The following is a 23496-nucleotide window of genomic DNA, read 5'->3' as shown; positions in this document are numbered from 1 at the left end:
TCTAAAAATATGGAACACTTCATGAATGTGTGTGTCATCCTTGTGCAGGGGCCATGCTAATCGTCTCTGTATCGTTCCAATTTTAGTATATGGGCTACTGAAATGAGCATGACTCAATGTGTTTTTAAAAATTCATCACATGAGTTTGGGAAGGAAAAAAATGGGAAAGGGATAGAGGAAAAATTTGACAGGAGAGAATTAGGAGTACATTTCTTCAAATAAGTTATATGTATCTAGGAAACTTGAAAGCAACAATAATAAATGACATAGAAATAACTGCATATAAGATCACTGCATTTTTCTTTTTACTAAATTTTCAGTGATTTCAACTCTTCTGTATAACACAAAGTTTAAATTAGAAAGGAAAGCAGTAAAGGAATGATGATATACTAAATTTTGGAAGAAAAATATTCTAAGTATGAGGACTAGAGAATAGTCTCATAGTTTAGAGCAATTCCTCCTCTTGCAGAATATCTAGATTTGTTTCCTGGAACCCATATCAGGTAACACACAACTACCTATAGCTCCTTTTCCAGAGCATTGAACGTACTTTTCTGCCTTTACTGGGCAGTTGCATATGGGTGGTACATGTAAAGATGTACACAGAGACATACAGATTAATTAAAACACATAAAAATACCAAAAAAAAAAACATTGTAATCTATCCAAAGTTTCAATTAATTAAAAATAATATGCAATACTGAAACAGTGAGGGAGGAATACCACAATGGATTTGAGAGTCACTTCAAAAGGATGACTTACAAACTCTGGAGATAAATGAAATACAAATTTTTTTGAATGGAAGATGAATAAAGGAACCAATGAAAGTCAGCCTGAAAATGGTAGATAATCTACAATTTGATTTTATTTTTGTTGGGGGAAGGGAGAGGCACTGCTTAACTTTTACAGTTTTTAGTGCCAAGGATTAACCTGAGTACTTTTAATGTTCTACATAAATCCTCTACAATTGTGCAACATCTTCATCACAAATATAATACCTAAACTCATAAATTATGAGGAGACAGACAAAGAGGTACTGGTTTAAAGTGAAGAAAGGATTATTAAAAATCTTAAGAAAGGAAATTGTGTGCCCAAGACTTTAAAGAAGTATAACATAAGTCTGACAAGGCAGTACTGATTAAACTGCCAGGGCCAAGAAGCGGGAGTGGGTGGGTAGGGGAGCAGGGTGGGGAGAGGGTATAGGGAACTTTCGGAATAGCATTTGAAATGTATATAAAGATAATATCTAATAAACAAATTTGGTTTGTAACTAAAAAAGAAAAGTGTGAAAGACTACAGAGACTTGACTGTTTTACTTGATGTTATGAAAAACTTGTAGTTTTCAGATTTTGCCTTCATAGTATGATTTCTTCTGGAGATTATTTAATAATAGAATTTCTTTAACCTATTTTCAACTGGATTGCCCTTCAATTAAGCCAGTTGTGAAAAAAAAAAAGAGTTTAACTTCTGCAAAAGTAGTTGTAAAACCAGGATTCCCTTAGGTAAGTGTAGCCAAGATCTCTATTCATTTAATTGGAATAGAAAACCATTTTTTCATTGGATATTAGTTGTATTATGAAAATGTGAAGATATGCTTACTTTTATTGAAAATGGATCATATAGCCTAAATAGTCACTTAATTCTTCCCCTTGATTTTAAAGATCAGAGAGCCACTACTATATACTTGAAGAGGTAGTGCAAAGAACAAGGAGAAACACATTATGAAAGTTCAGAAACAGTTCAAATTAAAACTTATACCGAAAAAGTAAAAGGAAAAGCCTGTTTTTTCAGGCCTACATTTATTGAGTGTCTCCTTTGTAGTTGGGCATGAGAAGTAAAGAGTGTATTAGGGTAGGCAGCATACTTACCACCAGAAATTCTTAGTATAAACGAGTTCATTAAGATTTCAGGGGCCTTTAACACCTCAATAACAACTTGCCCGAAGGTTAACATTTATTGTTTTGAACTGCCAGCATCTTGCTTTTATGGGACACATTTATATGCTAAATTGCCTATTATGTTAAGTTGTACATTCCCATTTAGCAGCATCAGAAATAAGATTTGAATATAAGTGTTTGTATTTTATTATTGCTATGCCAGACTTCCTAATAGCTTAAGATTCCTAAAGGCTGAAACTCATTGCATCTCATTCAGAAGGTACTTGCCTAAAATAATTTGTTATAAATACTGCATTTGCATAGATTTGAAGTTTTCAGACGTGGGTCATCAGGAAAACTGGAAAACCAATTACTTCATTTGATCTTACCCTTAAGCAAATCTTAAGTGACATTTAAGCAATTATATGGAGAAAATAAAAGTACAATCTAACTAATGACTACAACTCTCTTAATGATTTCAGAGAAAATCAGGAGAAAACTTTAGGGAAATTGATGTTGAGTGATGATGTATATTCTTGCATTCTCACAAGTTTGTAAAATTCCCTAGGATTTCTATAGCATATTTGTGAGTTCACAACTTTACTGACTGTAGCATAATATTTAGAAAGTGAACAAATACTAAATTTTTATTTAATGCAGTTAAATAGAAGAAACAATGATTTTAATGACTGATTTATAAAACAAACTTGAAAACTTCTACTCAAAATTATGTCTCATTGCTGGTGGATAGTAGATAAGCAGAGGAAAAGACATGTTGCATTGGGAAATACTAAAGCACTCAGCATTTTCTTCAAAACATTTTTTAAGTTTATTTTTAAGAGCTGATACAGTTCCACAATACTCCATACCCAAATATCACCAGGAGAGATCTGGTCTCCCAGGAGTGCCAACACACCTGTGAGCACATGTCAGACCACCAATCCTACTCAATTTCCTGGCCCAAGAAGAACATGCCCAGAGCCATGAGGACACTGGAACCAAAGAACAGGTAGAGAAAGGATCCTTCTGGTTTTGATCTGTACCACAGAGCCACAGGCCTCCACACCCCAATTCCTTCCAGAAAAAAACTGGTCTTCCAAGAACACTGAAACACAGGCTTGCAGGAGGAATAAGCCACAGTCAAAGACAGCAAAACCAGCTAACACAAGAGATAACAAGATGGCAAGAGGCAAGGTCAAGAACATAAGCAACAGAAACCAAGGCTACATGGCATAATTAGAACCCAGTTCTCCAAGCAGAGTGAGTCCTGGATACCCCAACAAACCAGAAAAGCAAGACTCTGATTTAAAATCACATCTCATGATGATGATAGAGGACTTTAAGAAGAATATAAATAACTCCTTTAAAGAAATACAGGAGAACACAGGTAAACAGCGTGAAGCCCTTAAAGAGGAAACAGAAAAACCCCTTAAAGAACTACAGGAAAATACAACAAAACAGATGAACAAAACCACCCAAGATATAAAAATGGAAGTAGAAACAATAAAGAAATCACAACGGTAGACAACTCTGGAGGTAGAAAACCTATGAAAGAGATCAGGAGTAAAAGATTCAAGCATCATCAACAGATGCAAGTGATAGAAGAGAGAATCTCAGGTACAGAAGATACCATAGAAAACATTGGCACAACAGACAATGAAAATGCAATATGCAAAAATCTCCTAAACCAAAACATCCAGGGAATACAGGACACAATGAGAAGAACAAACCTAAGAATAATAGGTATAGAAGAGAGTAAAGATTCCTATACTAAAGGGTCAGTAAATATCTTCAACAAAATTATAGAAGATAACTTTCCTAATGTAAAGAAATAGATGTCCATACATATACAAGAAGACTACAGAACTCCAATTAGACTGATGCAGAAAAGAAATTCCTCCTGTCACATAATAATCAAAACACAGAATGCACAAAACAAAGAAAGTATATTAAAAGCAGTAAGAAAAATGGTCAAGTAACATATAGAGGCAGACCTATCAGAATTACACCAGACTTCCCAACAGAGACTATGAAAGACAGAAGATCCTGGGCACATATCATACAGACCCTAAGAGAACACAAATGCCAGTCTACACTACTGTGCCCAACGAAACACTCAGTTGCCATAGATGGAGAAACCAAGATATTTCATGACAAAGACAAATTTACACAATATCTTTCCACAAATCCAGCACTACAAAGTATAATAGATGGAAAACACCAACACAAGGAGGGAAAGAAGACCCCAATAAATGACTGTGAGCATCCACTTCTGTATTTGCCAGGCACTGGCATAGCCTCACAAGAGACAGCTATATCAGGGTCCTTTCAGCAAAATCTTGCTGGCATGTGCAATAGTGTCTGTATTTGGTGGTTGATTATGGGATGGATCACCGGGTAGAATAATCTCTGGATGGTTTATCCTTTCATCTTAGCTCCAAACTTTGTCTCTGTAACTCCTTCTATGGGTATTTTGTTCCCTATCCTAGGAGGAATGAAGTATCCACATGTTGGTCTCATATCTTCTTGATTTTTTTGTGTTTTGCAAATTGTATCTTGGGTATTCTAAGTTTTGGGGCTAATATCCGCTTATCAGTGAGTGCATATCAAGTGACTCGTTTGTGATTGGGTTACATCACTCAGGATGATATCCTCCAGATACATCCATTTGCACAAGAATTTCATAAATTCATTGTTTTTAATAGCTAAGTAGTACTCCATTGTGTAAATGAACCACATTTTCTGTATCAATTTCTCTGATGAGGGACATCTGGGTTCTTTCCAGGTTCTGGATTGTATAAATAAATGCACAAGCTAGAGAAAGTACCCTAGGAGCTGAAGGGGTCTGCAACCCTATAGGTGGAACAACAATACGAACTAACCAGTATTCCCAAGGCTCATGTCTCTAGCTGCATATGTAGCAGAAGATGGCCTAGTTGGCCATCATTGGGAAGAGAGTCCTCTTGGTCTTGCAAACTTTATATACCCTATTACAGGGGAACACCAGGGCCAAGAAGTGGGAGTTGCTGGGTAGGGGAGGAGGGCATGGGGAGGGTATATGGGACTTTCGGGATAGAAAATATCTAATAAAAAATGAGAAATAAAAGGAGGGAAACTACACTCTAGAAAAAGCAAGAAAGTAGTCTTCTTTCAGCAAACCCAAAAGAAGATAGCCACACAAACATTAAAGTAAAATCAAATATAACAGGCAGCAACAATCACACTGTTCATTAATATCTTGTAAATTCAATGAACTCAATTTCCCAATAAATAGATATAAAATAACAGAGTGGATACATAATCAGGACCCAACATTGTGCTGCATACAGTAAACGTACCTAAGTGTCAAAGAAAGACACTAACTCAGAGTAAAAGGCTGGAAAATAATTTCCTAGCAAATGGTTCCAAGAAATAAGCTGGAGTAGCCATCCTAATACTGAATAAATTCGACTTTCAACCAAAGCTTATCAAAAAAGTAAAGATCAGACACTTCATACTCATCAAATGAAAAACCTACCAAGGTGACCAAAAGCATTTAACAGATATCTTTAGAAAATTTAATCCTAAAATAAAAGAATTTACCTTCTTCTCAGCACCTATTGGTACCTTTTCCAAAATTGACCATATAATCAGTCACAAAACAGGCTTCAACAGATAAAAGAAGATTGACATAATCACTTGCATCCTATCAGATCATCGCAGACTAAGACTGGTCTTCAGTAGCAACAAAAACAACAGAAAGCCCACATACACATGAAAGCTGAACAATTCCCTACTCCAAGAGTACTTGTTCAAGGAAGAAATAAAGAAAGTAATTAAAGACATTTTAAAGATTTAATGAAAATGCAGGCACAGCATACCCAAACGTATGTGATGCACTGAAAGTAGGAAAACTCAGCTCTTTGTGCCTCCAAAAAGATACTGGAAAAATCATAAACTACCAGCTTAACAGCACACCAGAAAGCTCTAGAACAAAAAGAAAAAAGTACACCCGAGAGGAGTAGATGGCAGGAAATAATCAAACTCAGTGCTGAAATCAACCAAGTAGAAACAGAAAGAATTATCCAACTAATCAACCAAACCAGGAGCTGATTCCTCGAGAAAATCCAAAAGATAGATAAACCTTTAGCCAAACTACCCTGAGGACACAGAGACAGTATTCAATTCAGCAAAATCAGAAATGAAAAGGGAGATATAACAACAGAAATTGAAGAAATTCAAAAACATAATCAGATCCTACTACAAAAGCCTATATTCAACAAAACTGAAAAATCTCGGTGAAATGGCAATTTTCTAGACAGATTTCAAATGCCAAAGTTAAGTCAGTATGAGATAAACTATGTAAACATTCCCATAACTTCTAAAGAAATTGAAGTAGTCATTAAAAGTCTCTGAACTATAAATAGCCCAAGACCATAGGGTTTATTGCAGAATTCTAACAGACCTTCAAAAAAGACCTAATACCAATACTCTTCAAACTATTCCACAAAATAGAAACAGAAGGAACAATATCCCATTCATTCTATGAAGGCACAGCTACTCTGAGTATTCTCCCTTGGAGATGGAACAGTTTCTGTCTAATCAGGAACTTTTCACAATTTCCTTTCATAGTGGACTTCATAAGATATTTTTCTATTTCTATCATGTTTAATATTCCATATAGATTTCAAAACTTATTGAATGCATATTACTTTTAGCTTCAGAAGATACATTTTACTATTATAAATTATTTTGATGCCTAAAAAAAATAAGGTCTGTGATACTAAAAGTGACATTATTAGATTGAACTATAAAACAATTTTAAAATTTTCAATATATGTTGCTTCAAAATATTCTAGTGATTTTGGTGACATTACTTATATATGAAAGTCACTATATTGACACACAGTCTAGCAGGTTAAATTCTCATGTAAAGATATAAGCTATGAAGAAAATAAGAAATACCAGATTAGCATTTTATTCTTCATTGCATTTTCTTTTATGAAAAGTTATATATTTCCCATATATAATCTTTGTTATATAATCTTTGTCTGTTGAAGATGACATTATCATTTACCTATTGATTAATTTTCTCAACAACAGTCTGTGATGCTAAAAGGACTTACCAACAGATGTATTAGCATAGACATATTAAAGCATAAATCAGCAGAGGTGTATGAGTTACATATTTACAAAGAACAACATCAGCTAATATCACAGAAATACAAACGTTTCTCTTTGTTGTTCCCAGCCGTTTGCATAACTCTTTAATAAAATTCACATTTTAAATTTCCCTCTAAGATTAGAATAAGATCAGAATCAGGTATGAGGTATTTCTTCAGAAAGTCATAAAGGTCCAAAATTGCATAGTCTCAGGGCATGTATCTTGATTTCCAAATACAGGAAGAGGATAAGATCCTGTTGCTGAAACCAAACACACTATTATAGCAGGATATGTTGCAATGGATTAGAAGAAATATATAAGTTTCTTTCCTTCTGCTTAGCTTTCACAGTGCTGGAACTTACTTTCTGGCTGGCTCGGGGAGAGAACGCGTCAAGGATTTTACCCATTTGTAAACCCCTTGATCTGTAATATTATCTCTTTAAAAAGATGTAGTTACTGATAGAATCATGACCCAAATGTTATGGGCATTGGCAAGCATTGTGTAGCCATACCCTTAGAAATGAACCATTGTATCCAGGAGAGAAGATACTTAAAACTTAGAAGGTTTGAAAGAGAGCCTTACAAGTCTCAGTAAATCTCTAAAACTGCATGGCATTCAGAAAGCCACTCCCTCCCTAAGGTTGTATAAGCAGATATGACTAGTGAGGAGAAAAGAATCTTTGACTTACCACACATCCTGAAAGTCCTACGAGTCTCAATGTCCTAGCTTTCTTCATCACTTATAACATTTTGAGCTTTGGGTGGTTCACCTGCTTTTGAGTCACCCATGCTACTCTAGACCATCATTCATACTTCAGCAATTCTCCCCAATAGATTCATTGATTCATAAAGTTTGACTATTTTTTAAGTGATCGGTAGTATATTTGAAGAGAGTATCTATGGGAATTGTGTCCCACAACATCAATCACTCTCTGATTTGTTTGTGGCCCATTTTATAAGATGGAACTCATACTTGGCAAAGAAATCCAGTTAACAACTTATAGATGGTGATGTCTTAAACCATACATGTGAACATAATACTATTATTAAGATTGCAATAGTGTCAAACTGTCCTTTAAATATTTTTATTGAACCCAGTTTTAATCAGAAGCCTTTATTTACTGTCAATATTAGTGAAAAAGCAGATAATAAATGATTGGTAAGTGTCCAGTTCTACCAAACTGGACATATACCAGTTCCTTCAAAACTCAGGAAACAGGAGCTAGAGAAAGTACTCAAGAAGCTAAAGGGGTCTGCAACCCTATAGGTCGAACAACAATATGACCTAACCAGTACTCCCAGAGCTTGTGTCTCTAGCTTCATATGTAGCAGAAGATGGCCTAGTCGGCCATCTTTGGGAAGAGAGGACCCTGGTATTGCAAAGTTTATATGCCCCACTACAGGGGAACGCCAGGGTTAAGAAGTGGGAGTGGGTGGGTAGGGGAGTAGGGGGTGTATGGGGGAATTTGAGGATAGCATTTGAAATGTAAATGAAGAAAATACCTAATAAAAATACATATATTAAAAAAGAAGACTCGGGAAACATAATGAAAGAGGAGGCAGAGAGAATATAGAATATATAACGTAGGAAGAAGTATTCTGTAATGTTGTATTGTGCACATGGCACAGCTAATGATGTCATGACCCTAAGGCAGATATGGTTGCCTTCAATGGTTGCTCACAGAAGAGTACCTATCAACATACCGTCACCGATTGACAGAAGTTTTCATTATCCTATCATTCCTGCTGAACTACTAACAAATTATCAGGGTTCATGAGTTGTTTTCAGTTGTGTACCCAACTGAGAAGCACATTAAGCAAAATGAATAGTCCTAAACCTATGGTCATACAAATAATTCATATTAAACTGAGTAGGTCTCAAGAAAAAAAAAGTCATAGATATGGAAGAACTTACAGGAAGAATGTTAAGTGATAGAGATGGGAGAAAGATTAGAGAGCAAATATAATAATCAGAATGTTTGTTATTCATATATATGAAAATTTCAAAGAAAAAACTCAGTATATTTTGCTTGTGTTTTTGTTTCTTCATTAGGAGGAAAGATAAAGTTTGCTTGGAACCATGTCTTTGTATACTGCTTATACCCTTCCTAACCTTTTTACCCCCTTATTAGTATGTTATGGATACATTATCCTAATAAAAAATAACTAATTTGGGTGAATATATATATATATATATGTGTGTGTGTGTGTGTGTGTGTTTGATTTTACTTTCCATTTCATTATAGATTTTGGTAATATTATGTTCTTCTATAATATTACCATAAGAGAACAGATTCACATGATTCTTTTCCATTCCATAAAGTGAAAACTTTTGAAATACGTTTACATGTGTAAAAGTGAAGAAAATTTAATACAATGAAGTTCTATAAATAATTTTACAACAGCTAGGACTATCCAGTACTAGAGTACTCTAGTCTCAAGACCCAATAATCTAAAATCTTACCTATTTTGATCTGTTTATGAGAAAAACCTGCAGCAAATGACACAAGAGCTAAAGCCCAATTTTGCCATCATTTTTGTACTTTAAAACCACCCAATCTCTGTTATCCTTTACAATGCACAGGATATAAAGTCTTTCATCAAGAAACTGTTGTTTCTTCTTTGAAAATTTGTCTGTCATGATCATCTCTCAACAAATTCTGTCTTCTCATAGATAATAAAATCTTCTCACATGTCACACACAAAATGACTTCTGATTATAAGAGCCAGAGAAATTGTAGTAAAGAGCACTATCCTCTATGTCTGGTTGTTTTCAACATGAACTGGAGTTTATATTTCCCTTTCTATAACCTCAAACGTAAATGATCACATAGTTTAAGTAGAACAGTGTCAAAAAGGAATATGAATTGCAAGTTATATAGTGTAAATTGATCAAATAAGTAATAACATAAAATTCTAATGACTGGTAGGTGCTTGAAGAATCTTCTTCTCATTGTTATGGGCACTGGTACTGTTCTGCCAGGATGTGTGCCAATGTGAGCAGAATTCTGAGTAGAGTTCTCAGGAATGCAAATGAACCATGGTTTGGACAACTGAGACTAAGTGAGTGTTGCAACATTGTAGCATACAATTGATCATTACACTATTTCTTTGAAAATGTTATTCAGATCATGTCACGACTGAAAGAATTTTTGTTGTACAGATTTGAGCCTATGATCCCTTCTGAACTTGTCTTTTTTTTTTTTTTCAGCTTGTTAAAGTTCTTCAAGTGGAAAGACTTTTGAGCATAACAAGGACACTGCTGCCCTGTGATTTTTACCTTATAGTCTTTCTAGCTGAAACTGATTTCCTTTCAGATATTTGGTCTACTGCTTCTTTTTTTTTGTAAGGCCTTGAATGATAGATCTATTTTTTAAATGCCCTTATATGTTACTTCACCTTTTTCTCTTACATATTTTAATACTCTCTTTGTGTTCTGCCTGAAATTACCTATTATTTTTCTCATTTAATTTTACTTCTATTTATTTTGAAATCATTAATTGAAAAACATAAATTATACATATTCAAAGTACATGTAATGATTTTATATACTTTTTAACATGATCAAATGAAAATACAAATAATTACACTTTTTATATATGTCCATTGAAGCCAATGTAATGAGGTAGCTTGAAACTTTAACTCATATCAAATTTGGTAGTGGTGATTACAGCTATGCACTAAGTCCCAATATCGTACTCATATACTAACACACTTTCTTTCTTTCTTTCTTTCTTTCTTTCTTTCTTTCTTTCTTTCTTTCTTTCTTTCTTTCTTTCTTTCTTTTATATTTTGAGGGAAACACTTTGATTTTATTTATATATTTTGTTTCCTCTTAAGAGTCAAAGCTGCCAAAATTAGAATCTTTATGCTAATATTACTACATATTCCTTGGGCAGGTATTGTTCTCTTAGTGTTTGTATGACATCTGCCTAAGATCTTCTGACTTTTAGAGTCTCTGGTGAGAATTTTGATTTAATTCTGATAGGTGTGCCTTTATATGTTAGTTGATCCTTACTGCTTTTAATATTCTTTCTTTGTTCTGTGCATTAGGTGTTTTGATTATTATGTGATGGAAGAAATTTCTATTCTGGTCTAATCCATTTGGTGTTCTGTAGGCTTCCTGTATGTTTATGGTCATCTGTTGTATATTTAGGGAAATTTTCTTCTATATTTTTGTTGTAGATGTTTATTGTCCCTTTGAGTTGGTAATCATCACTCTCTTCTATACCTTTTCTTAGGTTATGTCTTTTAATTGTGTCCTGGCTTTCTTGAATATTTTGGTTTAGGAGCTTTTTTCTTTTTGTATTTTGTTTGACTGTTATGTCAATTATTTCTATGGTATCTTCTACACCTGAGATTCTCTCTGCTATCTCTTGTGGTCTTTTGGTGATATTTGCATCTTTGACTCCTGCTCTCTTTCCTAGGTTTTTCCATCTCTAGGGTTGTCTCCCTTTATGATTTCTTTATTGTTTCTATTTCCATTTTTAAATCCTCGATGATGCCGTTCAATTACTTCACCTGTTTGGTTTTTCTGTAATTCATTATAGGATTTACATGTTTCCTCTTTAAGGACGTCTACCTGTTTACTAGTATTCTTTTGAATATCTTTAAGGTAGTTATTCATGTACTTCTTAAAGTCTTCTATCATCTTCATGACATGGGATTTTTAGATCAGAATCTTGCTTTTCTGGTGTATTGGCGTATCCAGAGTTTTCTGTGGTTGGAGAACTGGGTTCTGATAATGCCAAATAGCATTACTTTCTGTTGCTTATGATCTTGTGTTTGCTTCCTGCCATCTTGTTTTCTCTGATGTTATCTGGCTTTGCTGTCTCTGACAGAAGCCTATCCCTCCTGGGAGCATATGATTCTGGATCTGTGAGAACTCTTGGAGGTCAAGTAGCCCCTGGGTATAAGTGAGTTGGGGAGTTCTGTAGCATGCTGTAGCATAGCTTCCAGTTATCAGATGAAAACTGGAAAGATCCTGTCTCCAGATGACCAGAGATTCCTCTATCCCCTAGTCCCCGGGCATATCCCAGTTAGGCCAGGTATTCGGGGGTAATTGTGGACTCACTTGTGAGACTGAGTGTGTTAGAACTCCTCTAGGTCAAGCTGTCTATGGGTGTGATTGGAGTGTGGAGTGCTGTAGCACAGTGTCTGCTACAACATCTGTTAATTTCATTGTTCTATGTTTAGTTTCTCTTTTAATGAGCTGTCCATTAGTTAGAGTGGAGAGTTGAAGTCACTCACTATTATTGTGTGGAGTTCAATGTATTTTTTTGAGATTTAGTAAAGTTTCTTTAAGGAATGTGGCTGCCCTTGCATTTATGGCATAGAAATTCACAACTGAGAGATCATTTTGGTGTATGTCTTCTTTGATGTGTATGAAGTATTCTTCCCTATATATTTCAGTAACTTTTGATTGAAAGCCTATTTTACTAGATATTAGAATGGGTACTGTAGCTTGTTTCATGTATCTTTTTTTGGGGGGGGGGGGAATCTTTTTCCAGCCCTTAACTCTGAGGCAATGTGTATCCATTTTTTTAAAAATGTCTAATTCTTGTTTACAGCGAAGTGATGGAACCTGATTACATGTCCATTCTGTTAGCCTGTGTACTCTTATTGATGAATTGAGCACATTTATATCAAAATATATTAATGGACAATGATTGTTAGTTCCTGTCGTCTTGTTTTTGAATGTGTTACTGTGTGTGTGTGTGTGTGTGCGTGCATATGATTCTCTTCTTTTTGTTTTGCTGAAATGATTAATTTCTTGTTTTTTCTTGGGTGTGGTTGCCCTCCTTCAATTAGAGTTTTCCTTCTAGTATCCTATGGAGGGAAGGTTTATTAGAAAGATATTGTTTAAATTTGATTTTGCCATACAATTTCTTGGTTTTTCCATCTATATTAATTGAGAGTTTTGGTGGTAATAGTAGTCTAGGCTGGCATCTGTTGTCTCTTAGAGTCTGTAAGACGTCTGTCCAGGAACTGCTGGCTTTTATAGTTTCTCTTGAGAAGTCAGGTGTAATTCTAGTAGGTCTGCCTTTATATGTTAATATATATATGTTTATATATATATATATGTGAACCCTTTTCTCTTACATCTTTTAATTCTCTCTCTGTTCTGCATATCTAATGTTTTGATTATCATATGGCAGGAGACTTACTTTTTCTGGTCCAATCTATTTGGTGTTCTGAATGTTTCTTGTTGTTTATTGTCATTTCTTTCATTAGGTTAGGGAAGTTTCTACGTTTTTGTTGAATATGTTTTCTGGCACTTTGAACTGAGAGTTGTCACCCTCTCCTATTCCTATTATTCTTAGGTTTATTGTTTTCATTGTGTCCCAAATTTGCTGGATATTATGTCTTAGAAACCTTTTAAATTTTGCTCTTTCTTCGATCATTGTATCCATTTCTTATACGGCATCTTCTATGCCTGAGACTGTCTTTTCAATCTGTAATATTCTGTTCATGTTTGCATCTATAGTTGCTGTTGTCTTCCTTGGGTTTTCCATCTTCAGCGTAGCCTCCATTTTTTTGTTTGTATGTTTTGCTTTATTTATTTATTTTATTTTTATGGTTTCTATTTCCACTTTTAGATCTTGGATTTTAATGATTTGCATTACCTGCTTGTTTGTGTTTTCCAGTATTTCTCTAAGGGGTTTATTTGTGTCCCCATAAAGAGCTTCTACCTATTTGTGTTTTCCTGTATTTCTTTAAGAGAATTATTTATATCCTATTTAAAGGAATCTATCATCTTGATGGAATGGTATTTAAAGTTACTAACTTGATTTTTTTTTGTTTTGTTTTTTGTTTGTTTGTTTTTAAATTGTTTTTGTTTTATTTTGTTTGTTTTTTTTAATTAGGTATTTTCTTCATTTACATTTCAAGTTCCCCATACCCTCTTCCCCAATCCACTCCCCGTTCCACTCCCACTTCTTGGCCCTGGAGTTCACCTGTACTGAGGCATATAAAGTTTGCACGACCAAAGTGCCTCTCTTTCCACTGATGGCTGACGAGGCCATCTTCTGATTCATATGCAGCTAGAGACACGAGCTCCTGGGGTAATGGTTAGTTCATATTGTTGTTCCACCTATAGGGTTGCACATCCCTTTAGCTCCTTGGGTACTTTCTCTATCTCCTCCATTGGGGGCCCTTTGATCCATCTAATAGCTAGCTGACTGTGAGCATCCACTTCTGTGTTTGCAAGGCCCCAGCATAGTCTCACAAGTGACAGCTATATCAGGGTTCTTTCAGCAAATTCTTGCTAGTGTATACAATGGTGTGAGCATTTGGAGGCTGATTATGGGATGGACCCCTGACTATGGCAGTCTCTAGATGGTCCATCCTTTCGTCTCAGCTCCAAAATTTGTCGCTATAACTTGTTCTTTAGATGTGTTAGGATATCCAGGGCTTGCAGTAATAGAAGAGCTGTGTTCTAATTGTGCTATATTGTAATTATTTCTATTAATTATGGTTTTGCACTTACCTTTGCCATATTGTTGTCTCTGGTGGTAGCTGGTCTGGGTTTCATGAGTTTGATCAGGCCTTCTTGGAGTTATGTGGAGCTGTGTATCTTGGACTTGTAGCAGGCTTCCTGGGACGAATTTCAATTCTTAAATACCAAAATTGAGATTATTTAATCTGGTAACATGCATTTTGTTAATTTTAATTTAATTTGCTGGATTATTAAATTTATTTCAGTTTTTATAGACTTATTCAATTGCCTTCTATCTCCTTGACCTGGACAATAAAGTCAGTCATTTTCTATTTTTCTCTCTTATAATAATATAAAACATTTACAAATATAAAACTATATAAAACTATATTTTTCTATATAATACTTTTCCTATTTTCCACATGAATGAACATATGCTAATATTATATTTTATATGTAAGGTTTTACAATTTATTTTGTTATAGCTTTTATAACTTAGAAGACAATGAAATTTATGTTTTCTTACATGGACTCATATAAGACAATTTTAGAAAATATTTTACTGGGCTTTTTAATTGCTTCTATTGAGGTTAGAAAACACAATGTGTATATAGGTAAGTCTATTTTATGCTGTTGTTTTAGGTAAGTTTTTTTTTAATATAATTTATTTTTTAATTAGGTATTTTCTTCATTTACATTTCAAATGTTATCCCAAAAGTCACCCAGTCCCTCCCTCCCCACTCCCCTACCCACCCACTCACACTTCTTGGCCCTGGTGTTCCCCTGTACTAGAGCATATAAAGTTTGTAAGACCAAGGGGCCTCTCTTCCCAATGATGGCTGAGTAGGCCATATTCTGATACATATGCAGCTAGAGACATGAGCTCTGGGGGTTAGTTCATACCGTTTTTCCACCTATAGGGTTGCAGACCCCTTTAGCTCCTTGGGTTACTTTCTCTGGCTCCTCCAGTGGGGGCCCTGTGCTCCATCCAATAGCTGACTGTGAGCATCCACTTCTGTGTTTTCCAGGCCAAGGCACAGCCTCACAAGAGACAGCTATATCAGGGTCCTTTAAGCAAAATCTTGCTGGTGTATGCAATGGTGTCAGCATGGAGGCTGATTATGGGATGGATCCCCGAGTGTGGCAGTCCCTAGATGGTCCATCATTTCATCTCAGGTACATGCTTTGTATTTGTAACTCCTTCCATGGGTGTTTTCTTCCCAATTCTAAGAAGGGGCAAAGTGTCCACACTTTGGTATTCGTTCTTCTTGAGTTTCATGTGTTTTGTAAATTGTATCTTGTATCTTGAGTATTCTAAGTTTCTGGGCTAATATCCACTTCTCAGTGAGTACATATCATATGAGTTCTTTTCTGACTGGGTTACCTCACTAAGGATGATGCCCTCCAGGTCCATCCATTTGCCTAGGGATTTCATAAATTCCTTCTTTTTAATACCTGAGTAGTACTCCATTGTGTAAATGTATCACATTTTCTGTATCCATTCCTCTGTTGAGCGACATCTGGGTTCTTTCTAGCTTCTGGCTATAAGTGGATCAAGGAACTTCACATAAAACCAGTGACAGTGAAACTCATAGAGGAGAAAGTGGGGAAAGGTCTGGAAGATATGGGTACAGGGGAAAAATTCCTGAATAGAAAAGCAATGACTTGGGCTGTAGGATCAAGAATCGACAAATGGGACCTGATAAAATTACAAACCTTCTGTAAGGCAAAAGACACTGTCAATAAGACAAAAAGGCCACTAACAGATTGGAAAAGGATCTTTACCTATCCTAGATCAAGTAGGGGACTAATAGCCAATATATATAAAGAACTCAAGAGGATGGACTCCAGAAAATCAAATAACCCCTTTAAAAAATGGGGCTCAGAGCTAAACAAAGAGTTCTCACCTGAGGAATACCGAATGGCTGAGAAGCACCTGAAAAAAATGTTCAGCATCCTTAATCATCAGGGGAATGTAAATAAAAACAACCCTGAGATTCCACCTAACACCAGTCAGAATGGCTGCGGTAAAAAATTCAGGTGACAGCAGATGCTGGTGAGAATGTGGAGAAAGAGGAACACTCCTCCATTGTTGGTGGGATTGCAAGCTTGTACAACCACTCTGGAAAGCAGTTTGGCAGTTCCTCAGAAAATTGGACATAGTACTACCAGAGGATCCCGTAATACCTCTCCTGGGCATATATCCAGAAGATGTTCCAACTGGAAAGAAGTACACATGCTCCACTATGTTCATAGCAGCCTTACTTATAGGTAAGTTATTTTAATTTTGCATAATTGCTTCAAAACAATTTTTATATTATATTCAAGTTCAATCTTGAGAAAACCATATAAAACATGTATTTCTGTAAATGACAAGGTTATAATCAAGTATCATAAATACACCTTTTCTAAGTGGTTTTATGTGATATTGAGAAAATTAAAACTTGGGAAATGAAGTTGCTATAGCTGACCCAGACATGTGGGTTCACTGATTAAGTTTCATACAATATTAAATGGCTTTGATTCTACCTCATTTGAGTCCGTTAAGTATTTTCCTTCTGGAAATTAGACTGGGAAACCAAAGGCAAATAATGAATTGAATTATTCTTACATAGTGCATTACATGAAATTAATAATAGTTGTCAATTGTTCATACATTCACAAGTATACTAAAATGGGGCATATTTATTAAAGGTTCATTACATCAATCAAATAATTATCTTATTGAATTTATTCATACACATCCATTAAATCAAGCATAACTGTGTTCAAATCTAAATTCATATAATTATCAATTTGACATGCTTCTAACTTTGCAAGATTTACTAAGAGTACCTATTATCAATGAGTCATTTTCTTTGTTGTGCTGCATATATTTTTGCTTTAAGAAAATGACTGACATATAATTTGGATCTTGTCATATTATTATTTATTACTGTTCATCTTATTTGTGAACACTTGCATGTAATGTCAAAATTTGGACCTGGATATGGTAGAACATGCCTTTAATGTCAGAAAAAACAGATAGACATCTGTGAGTTTGAGGCAGGTTAGACTATATAAAAAATTCAGGGCCAGCCAGGTCTAAATCAGGAGAGAAACCCTATCTTGACAAAGAAACCAAACAAACATATAAAACAAAAATTGACAAAATGACTAAAATTGGGCAGTAATTTTACTGTCTTAGAAGTTTATATTACTGACTCTACCATAATTTCAATTTATAACCTCAGCCTTGAAAACCTTGTCCTCTATCACTGAGCTCTACATTTAGCTCTCTGTCTAAATGTTTCTTAAAAGCTTTGGATATTAAATTTGATAGTAACAGGTTTTAGTAAAGCAGTTTGCGGTATACCTGTTCTCTATATCCTTAGATTAAAGTGGATGTTATTTCCTCTTAAAATAGTGTATATTTTTCATAGATAGGATCATTGTGGTTAGGCGTTTTCTATGGGCTAATGATTTTAATTAATGTTTCAATATTCTTAGATCTTGGATTTTTGTTTTTATACAGAAAAAAAGTTTTATTGTTTATTTTTATGTGTACGGGTATTTTGTCTGTGTCACAGCACTATGACTGAGAAGTATTTGTGGAAGCCAGAAGCAGACATTAGACCTTCTGTAAGAGGAGGTAGAGATATGATACAAACTGTCGGTGATGAGCATTAAACTCAGGTTTTTTGTAATAACAGCTTTGGTACTTATCCAGTGAGTTATGTCTCTAACCCTTAATTAATTTAAAAATTAATGTACATTTATAATATTTATAATATATTCAATAAATAAAATAAGCTCTATAGTTATATGATTTTGTATTTATTATTATAGATTTGAGATTTTTTGTCTCTACTTTTAAACTTATAATTCTGTCTAGAACATTAAATATGTTTTTTAAAGACTGAAATTTCAGTGATAATTTTTATTTATCATTTGCTTGATAAATATCTGTATTTAGTTGTCTTTAAGTTTCTCAAGATTTAAGTCATTTACTTTTATTATTTCTCTAGATACAAATGGAAGTAATTTACAGGTTTATCCAATAATATTTAAGTGACGTTTTTATTGTTCCTACTTATATATTTACCTCATGCAACAGAGATGTAACAGAAGTGGATTGCTTATTTCTCAACTACATTAATATTTTCTATGTATTCCCTTGCTATTAATTTACAGTTTAAATTTAAATGGCAAAATGGTATAATTCTACATGACAATTTTTCAAACTGAATTTATGATTCATAGCACGAGAATTATTTTGTCATTTGAAAAGATATACTTAAAAACTGACATTGTCAACAGACAGTATTTCTTATTTTTAAATTATATGCTAATTTTTGACTATCCTCTCATATCATTATTATAATCTTATCAGAATATAGAACTTGAGTGTGGAAAAATAAATGACTTCATCAGAAAACCGACAAGGAGGGGAGACAACTTAGGTGGCTGTAGTGGGGCAGGGGAAATTTTTTCTCCTGCTACATCCACAAGTCTGTCCCAAGAGACCAGGACTCCAGGGCACACATGGGGGCAAAGAAACAGGAGTTGAGGCACACGGCCTCTCCCTGATCCCCACCAGTCACTTGGTTTATCAGTGCCCTATAAGAGTAACTGGTATTGACAGTGAAATTGGTGGAAATAGCTTTACACAGCTATCTTCACTTTCTTTAATGCTGAGCATCATGTAATATGAATGTTGGTGTTGACACACTGTTACTGAGAAGATCACAGTCTTTACCAGTTTCCTACAGGATACTTTGCCTTTCTTAATATATGTGTGACTCAGATATGTGTTCTTTTTGCAAACACAGTATATTCCCTCCCAAAGACAGTTCTTACCTGAGCTGTGTCTTTTGTGTTATGCCTGCACTTTATTTTTATCATTTTATTTTCTTTTTGTTTTTGAATTTTTTATTAGTTATTTTCTTTATTTACATTTAAAATGGGATTGCAAGCTTGTACAACCACTCTGGAAATCAGTCTGGCGGTTCCTCAGAAAATTGGACATAGTACTACCGGAGGATCCAGCAATACCTCTCCTGGGCATATATCCAGAAGATGTCCCAACCGGTAAAAAGGACACATGCTCCACTATGTTCATAGCAGCCCTATTTATAATAGCCAGAAGCTGGAAAGAACCCAGATGTCCCTCAACAGAGGAATGGATACAGAAATTATGGTACATTTACACAATGGAGTACTACTCAGCTATTAAAAAGAATGAATTTATGAAATTCCTAGCCAAATGGATGGACCTGGAGGGCATCATCTTGAGTGAAGTAACACAATCACAAAAGAACTCACACAATATGTATTCACTGATAAGTGGATATTAGCCCAAAACTTAGGATACCCAAGATATAAGATACAATTTGATAAACGCATGAAACTCAAGAAGAATGAAAACCAAAGTGTGGACACTGTGCCCCTTCTTAGAATTGGGAACAAAACACCCAGGTAAGGAGTTACAGAGACAAAGTTCGTAGCTGTGATGAAAGGATGGACCATTTAGAGACTGCCGTATCCAGGGATCCATCCCATAATCAGCTTCTAAACGCTGGCACCATTGCATACACTAGCAAGATTTTGCTGAAAGGACCCAAATATAGCTGCCTCTTGTGAGACGATGCCGGGGCCTAGCAAACACAGGAGTGGATGTTCACAGTCAGCTATTGGATGTATCACAGGGCTCCCAATGGAGAAGCTAGAGAAAGTACCCAAGGAGCTAAAGGGATCTGCAACCCTATTGTTGGAACAACATGATGTACTAACCAGAACCCCGGAGCTCTTGTCTCTAGCTGCATATGTATCAAAAGATGGCCTAGTCGGCCATCAATGGAAAGAGAGGCCCATTGGACTTGCAAACTTTATATGCCCCAATATAGGGGAATGCCAGGGCCAAAAGAATGGGAATGGGTGGGTAGGGAAGTGGGGGGCGCTATGGGGGACTTTTGGGATAGCATTGGAAATGTAATTGAGGAAAATATGTAATAAAAATATTAAAAATTAAAAAAAATGTTATCTCTTTTGCCAGTTTCCCCTCCGAATACACCATATCCCATTCCTCTTCCCCCAGCTTCTATGAGAGTGTTCCCCCACCTACCCACCCATTCCTACCTCACTGCCCTAGCATTCCCCTTGGCAGTGGCATCAAGCCTTCAAAGGACCAAGGGCCTCCACTCCCATTGATACCAAATATGGTAATCCTCTGCTACATATGCAGCTAGAGCCATGTGTAATTCCATGTCTATTCTTTGGTTGGTGGTTTAGTCTTTGGGAGTTCTTGGAGTACTGGTTATTTCATATCATTGTTCCTCCTGTGGGTTTGCAAAGCCCTTGAGTTCCTTAAGCCCTTTCTCTAACTCCTCCATTGGAAACCCTGTGCTCAACCCAATGGATGGCTGTGAGCAACCATCCACCTTTGTATTTGTACCCGCATTTTTAATTAGATCTAGTCTCTTATTGGTGGAACTTTAAATGGCCTGGTATCTTTTCCAGAAGAAGTTTCTGATATGTAAAAACATAAGATAAATAAATATATAAATAAGTAAATAAACTAATAAGCTCATCTAATTACACGAGTAGAAGCACATATTGTGGAAACTAGATAAACTATGTGTTTTACTTTTAATATTGTAAAATGGAAATGAAAGTAATGGAAATTAATTTCATACATTTTTAAAATGATAATTAAAATTGCTTATAGGAGTCAATGTAGTCCAAAATGGTACTAAAAACTTCTCTAAGGCAAAAAAACACCATCAATAGTACAAGGACACATCCTAGAGAACGGGAAAATAGGTATTGTCAATTCGATAGAGTTCTGATATTTAAATTATATAAAGTAATCAAGAAACCAAATATCTATATCCCAAATAAACCAATTAAAATGGGGTACAGCCCAAGAAGCTGAAGGGGTCTGAAGCCCCATAGGAGGGACATCAATACGAACTAAACAATACCCCAGCACTCCTTGAAACTAAACCACCAATCAAAGAAACACATGGTGGGACATGTGGCTCTAGCTGTATATGTAGCTGAGGATGGCCTACTAGTTCATCAATGGGAGCAGAGGCCCTATGTCCTATGAAGGTTCTATGCCCCAGTATAGGGAAAGGCCAGGACTGAGAAAGGGAATGGGTGGGTTGGCGAGCAGGGGAAAGGGGTAGGGGATAGGGGTTTTTCAGAAGGAAAACTAGGAAAGAGGATAACATTTGAAATGTAAATAAAGAAAAATACCTAATAAAAAAGAAAAAATGGCATACAGATCTATATAAAAATTTTGAAACAACAATCTCACGTTTCTGAGAAACATTTAAATGAATGTTCTCATGCAGTCATCAAAAAATTACAAATCAAAATGACTTCGAGATTCCATCTTACACCTGTCATAATGGCTAAGATTAAAAAAAATATACACCCCACAATGGATAGATCATGCAGATGAAGATGTGGAACAAGAAGAAAATTCTTCCATTGTGGGAGGGAGTATGAACATGTATAGTCACTATAGAAATCAATATAGCAGTTCTTCTAAAAAAAACTGGGAATCAATCTAACTCAAAACCCAGCTACACCACTCTTGTGCATATAGTTAAAGGATGCAGCATCCTGCCAAAAGAATACTTGCTCAACTATCCACATCTGTGGCTTTATTTATAATAAACAAAAATTGTAAACAAACAAGTTGTCCCTCAACTGAAGAATTTGATAAACAAAAATGAGGTACAAGGTACATCCATACAATAGAGTGGTCGTGTTAAAAACAAACAAACAAACAAACAAAACAAAAAACAAAATGACATAATGGTTTCTGGTTCTCAGAGCTGATCCTATGCCATAGTGTTTCATACACAAATACCTCCATGAGAGAGTTGTTCTTTCAGAATTATGGACATGCCTTTGAGCACAAATAAGAGCACCACTTCTGCTCCTAGGGACCCACCTTGAACACTTAGGACACAGGAACCAAGAGCAGTCTGGGGCAGGATCCTTCAGGTTTCAGGCCTCACCCAGAACTGTCACTGTGCCACAGATCTTCATACACAAATACCATCAGGAGACAGCTGGTCTCCCAGGAGTATAAACACACCTGTGAGCACAAGTAAGACCACCAATTCTGCTCAAATTCCTAGCACAAGTGGGACCCATACAGAGTCATCAGGACACAGGAACCAAGAAACATTCAGGGACAGTATCCTTCCTGTTTCCTTCTGCACCTGGGAACTGACCCTGTGCCACAGCTCTCTATGCCCAAATTCATCCAGAAGAAAACTAGTCTCCCAGGAGTACTGGCACACAGGCTTGCAGGAAGGACAAGAAACAGTGGGAAACAGTAAGACAAGCTAACACCAGAGATAACCAGGTGGCAAGAGGCAAGAGAAAGATAATAAGCAACAGAAAGCTAGTTTACTTGCCATCATTAGAACCTAGTTATCCCACCACAGTGAGCTCTGGATACCCCAACACTGGCGATAGAAAACCTAAGAAGGAGAACAGAGTCATAGATACAAGCATCACCAAGAGAATACAAGAGATAGAAGAGAGAATCTCAGGGGCAGAAGATACCATAGAAAACATTGACACAATGGACAAAGAAAATGCAAAATGCAAAAAGCTCCTAGCACATTCATCCAAAAAATTCAGGATACAATGAGTATACCAAACTTAAGGATAATATTTATAGAAGACAGTGGAGATTCCAAACATAATGGGCCAGTAAATATCTTCAACAAAATTATAGATATAAACTTCCCTAATCTGAAGAAAGAAATGCCTATAACATACAAGAAGCCTATATAGAGGTGTCAGCAGGGCCTGGGAGGGCTTTGCCAGAGCATGAGTGGAAGAAATCTTGGTTCCCGGACTCCACCGAGAGCAGTCTGCACAGAAATCTGGGCACCATCTCTGCCATAGGATAGATGTCCACCCGACCCAGAAGGGCTTTACCTGAGCATCTGCAGGAGACATCTTGGTTCCTGGACTCCACCGAGACTAGTCTTCACAGGTGAGAGTGTGGACTACAGAAGCTAACAGTT

The 23496-nt window shown here is 35.7% G+C and overlaps 1 non-coding gene across 1 annotated transcript; it reads right to left on the bottom strand.

Moving 5' to 3' along the window:
- Positions 1 to 3: 3 nt before the first annotated feature.
- Positions 4 to 110, bottom strand: LOC115030256 (U6 spliceosomal RNA). The gene has a single exon (XR_003835848.1). It is a non-coding gene; the product is annotated as a U6 spliceosomal RNA (small nuclear RNA).
- Positions 111 to 23496: the final 23386 nt, after the last annotated feature.

The sequence above is a fragment of the Mus caroli genome, unplaced genomic scaffold, assembly GCF_978045245.1.
Source record: "Mus caroli unplaced genomic scaffold, Mus_caroli_1 scaffold_5, whole genome shotgun sequence".
NCBI classification, from domain to species: Eukaryota; Metazoa; Chordata; class Mammalia; order Rodentia; family Muridae; genus Mus; species Mus caroli.
This window is presented reverse-complemented; position numbering and strand designations above follow the sequence as displayed.